The sequence below is a fragment of the Corapipo altera genome, unplaced genomic scaffold (assembly GCF_003945725.1).
Source record: "Corapipo altera isolate COAL_440 unplaced genomic scaffold, ASM394572v1 46, whole genome shotgun sequence".
Taxonomy (NCBI): Eukaryota; Metazoa; Chordata; class Aves; order Passeriformes; family Pipridae; genus Corapipo; species Corapipo altera.
In genome coordinates, this window is record NW_020884883.1 from 15,255,571 (window position 1) to 15,260,054 (window position 4,484).

The 4,484-nt window shown below is 35.8% G+C and overlaps 1 non-coding gene across 1 annotated transcript; it reads left to right on the forward strand.

The window, feature by feature from the left end:
- The first annotated feature begins 4,126 nt into the window (after positions 1 to 4,126).
- Positions 4,127 to 4,199, forward strand: TRNAA-AGC. Its single transcript has one exon. It is a non-coding gene; the product is annotated as a tRNA-Ala (tRNA).
- The last annotated feature ends 285 nt before the right edge of the window (positions 4,200 to 4,484 follow it).

Genomic DNA, 4,484 nt, shown 5'->3' on the forward strand with positions numbered 1-4,484 from the left:
TTCAAGAGCAGAAAATGATCAAAACTTTACACATATTTTTATGCTTTCATTTCTCTGAGTGAAAAAGTAAATATGTTGTGTAGCTGTGTCTCAAAAGAAGACCTTTAATCAGCAAAATGTTTCTGTGATTTTCAAAGCCTTTCTTATGATTGTCATAGTTTTTATATTTTAATTTTACAGTTTTAAGCTAATTTTGTCATACAATGTAAAGATGGAATAAGGATTGATTTTGTTGTACAAAAAGAAAAAAGTCATGGAAAACTCTTATTTTCTAAATTTTATCCCCCTTCCAGCAGTGAGAGACTATACAGAGTATATTTTTCTAGTGATATAATAAAACTCATGTAACATTGAACTAGATCTTAAAATAATAGTAATTAATTATTATTAATAATGATGATATTAATATTATCTACAGGTTACAGAGAAAAAGGCAAATATGTTTAACATTCCAAAATTAGTCTCATTTGTGTAAGCTTTCATTTCAGAGGAGCTACATCTGTTGATTAACTACACAGTGGGACAAGTCATATGCTACTAACAAAACTTAAATATACATACAGTTTCATTACCTGTCCCCCAGCTATCAAATTCCAGTCCCTGAGGAATACTGAAGTAGTAGCTAGTATTTGCTGAATTTTATTAGAAAAACAAATCCATGAGACTCAGTAGCCTGAGGATGCTCAGTAGACATGCAACAGTTCTCAAATACCTTAAAATGAAATCTCTGGTTCTTTTGCCTTGTGAGTGAGCAACTGATTTTTTTTCACCCTGAATTCTGGCTTTATTTTTCCCTCACCACTCAGTGCAATTCTACTTCCCCAGCTACACAAATGGGATGTTCTATTAATGCTTGAATTAGTTCAGGTAAACCTAACACATCCCACCTTCAGTTCCTTATAAACTTCCCTGTTCTGATGATGACTGGAAAAATGCATTTTTAAAAAACAGTGATTGTTCCCTTTAATTCAAACCAAATAGAGATGAAATCTCTTAAACTACCATAAAGGGAAGGGAAGGGAAGGGAAGGGAAGGGAAGGGAAGGGAAGGGAAGGGAAGGGAAGGGAAGGGAAGGGAAGGGATATGATTATTTATTTGCGTTACCGTAATAATCAGTAGCCTAGTTCTGGGCCATCTGCCTAATAAGATGCTTCCATCAAAACTTAAAAAAAAAGATGCAGAAAGACGGAGAGCACATCAAACCTGTGATACTGTAAAGAGGAAAGCATTGACATTTTGAGCATTCCCAGTGGTTTGAGTACTCATCATGGAAAGGGGAGCTTTAAGAGAATTATAAAAAGAATAGTGCTGTTTATCTGCAGATTTGTTACTTTTGATTCTTCATTTTTGCTTTCTGTGTCTTGACACATTGTAAAAAAAATCTACTACTTTACAGAAGCATCATTCATCATTGAGGAGAGACTGATCATGGTTTACAAAATTATCTTCAAACTCAAATGTATATTTTCATCATTATGTATATTTTCTGAGATGTATATACTGAAGGAATTTGTTGAAAATCTATATGCAGACTTGTTTGGACTCTCTTTCTTTCCATTTCATATTTTGGAAAGATCTTGAAGGTATTCACAGAAATTATAGGACAGAAAAAAGAAGACTGAGCTATGTTTTCTGACTCTGATATTAAATCAAATATTGATGTGCTACAATGAAAATGGGTTTTATCTTTTCCTGAAGTTTCATTTCAATAAAGTATATAATTAAGGACATTACTTTGTCACCAGGTGAATATTATAAAAGTTTCAGAACTAAACTCTCAGCAGTTTTTATGTTTCTAGAAGTTGATTGGTCAAAATGTAAAAACTTAGTCTTCTAAAATCTGGGTCAATTCACACCAAGATGAAGATACTTGCACCATTGTCATTTATCAGTTGAGGAAGAAACACATCACATAAAACGTAGCTTTTCCTAGAGGAAAACAGGTGTAAATCAGTTAAAATGTTTGTCTGGAAACTGGCAGTTTATTACCTAGGTGATGATCCCTTTATATTTTTACTTTGCAGTGTGAAATATAAAACAATTTCAGATGACAGGATGACAAAATACCACTTTTTCCCCTGCTGAAATCTTTAACCTCTCAGAGATTATGATTCAGATATATTTTACATTTGAGATGAACATCAAGAAATCCCAAATCTCAGCAGCAAGGCATTAAATAGCTGCATGCATTTGGCAGTGGCAGTTTACCACTAAGTCACACACTGTGGAGGATTCTCCCTGTGCAAAGGAAAAAGCAGCAAAGCAGTTTGGAGATGTGGAACAGCTTGCACCCTGCAAAGGGGCACTTATCACACAAACAGTGTGATTTTCCAGCCCAATCTGTTAATTGTGCTCATGCAACTGTCTGGGAGGCTCTGCCGTCATGCTGCTTAGATGTACAAAAGTGCTGCTGATCTCAACAACAGTGTCTGCGCTATCCCCATGCTCTTCAAGGGAAGACTGGATCAGATGCACAAACTGGGACAAATAGATACAGTTCTGCTGACTTCAGGGTGCTTTGCAGCTGAGGATCTGAGCTATCTGTAAAATATATCCATCTCTTTGCAAAGTTTTTTTTTTTTTTAGTTGAGTTTCTCTTTTTATGCTAAGAGGTTCTTCCCCAGAATGTGCTGTGTTTGGTCTTTTCTTTTTTTTCTTTTTTTTTAAATTCTTTTTTTAAGTATGCTGTTCAATTCCAGAGAGATTTTCAAAACCAATAATAACTACAGTAGTATCTATTCTATAATTTTTGAACAGAAAAACAGTTAATGATTCTCAGTCATTCTCAACTGCTTGGCATATCTTTGTCAAGCACTGAGCAGACTGAGACAGAGAGTATGAATCCAAATTCTATCCTGTCATTAGAAGTGGACTTCGATAAATCTGTTCTGCTTCAAACCCCTGAATGGTACTTCCTACTAAAATGAAAGGGCTGGCTCTAGACCAGCTGCATGCTATTAGCTGTCAGTATATTCTAAATTATTTTTCTCTACAAATAAAAAATATGTCTGACCAAAAATATATCTCATTTGTTTTGGCCAATGGATATACTTAACTGGGTCTATACATTGGCCTGGATGACAGTGATAGAGCATGAGCATTCTGGCCTTTTTGCCCTTACAATTTCTCTCACTAAAATTAATGGTACCTGCAAGAAAGATAAAGAATATAACAATAAATTTGGAAGGAAGAAACATGCATTAATTCATTTTTTCATGAAGGACATTGTCTGGCAAAGTAGCATCTGTCTCTTCATGAGCCAATATTTATTAAATTTTGTGTTCTGATTAATTTAGTGGTATTTAGAGCTCAGTGATTTTTAAACTGGTGTTGCAAGACTGAAAAGTTTGCATGTGTAAAACAGAACCATAAGGCTCAGCCCAGGTTTTACCTTCAGAAGTTAATGAAATTGGTAGGAGAATTGTATGAAGCAGTTTCCCAGAAGTACAAGTTAACAAATTTATCTATAAGTCATTTAGCTGATGGGAGGACAAGCCAGTATTGTGTCATTAGTTGTGATCAGGGTAGCATGACTCAGATCAACAGAGTTCATTAGTAATGCTATTTAAGATCTTATATACTTCAGTGCTTGCATTTTCTTCAGTCTCAATTTAACTCACAAGGTGGGATTTATCCCACTCATACACAGACAGCTAAAAATTAGTATCTAGATTAAACATTCATCAACAATCTTCATGAAATAAAGGCAAAAGCACCTTCAGAAATACAGTTTAGGATATGAAGATCCATGTCCCAAAGTCACATATTTTGATCCACTGTCTGGTAAGAAAGCCAGGTAAATTAGCTATCGTGCAAAACTTTAGCTTGATGAAAGCTGGGTGATGTGAATCCAGCATATGAGTTCCTTTAATGGTAGTCTTTACACAGGTAAAAGGTAGTTAAGGATGAGTTGAATGTGATAAAGACTTTGTTCAATAAGCTGGTCTTACGGTAGCTACCACTGCATGTCTCTTTATTATGTATAATTATTTTGTGAACAAAGTCCATTCCTGATGAATGCAACTCTTGTGCTACTTATTTATCTGAGACTTTCACAATAAGATGATGACACAAGTATAGTAACAATATGATGGATATTTTTACATGAAAATGCTCCAGATAGGAAGGGGAATTAGCTCAAATGGTAGAGCGCTCGCTTAGCATGCGAGAGGTAGCGGGATCGATACCTGCATTCTCCACAATTTTTGGGAAATGAGAGGCTGGAGAGCAGCACCATGGAGAGGGACCCAGGGGTCCTGCTCAATGGCAAATTGAATATGAGTCAACAATATGCCCTGGCAGCCAGGAGGGGTAATCATGTCCTGTGCATCAGGTAAAGCAACACTGGCCAGTCGAGGGAGGGGATTGTCCCACTCTGCTCTGCACTGGTGTAACTTTACCTCGAGGCCTGTGTGCAGTTTTGGGCATCACAATAAAAGGATATAAAGCTATTAGAGAGTATCCAAAAGAGAGTTACAAAGATG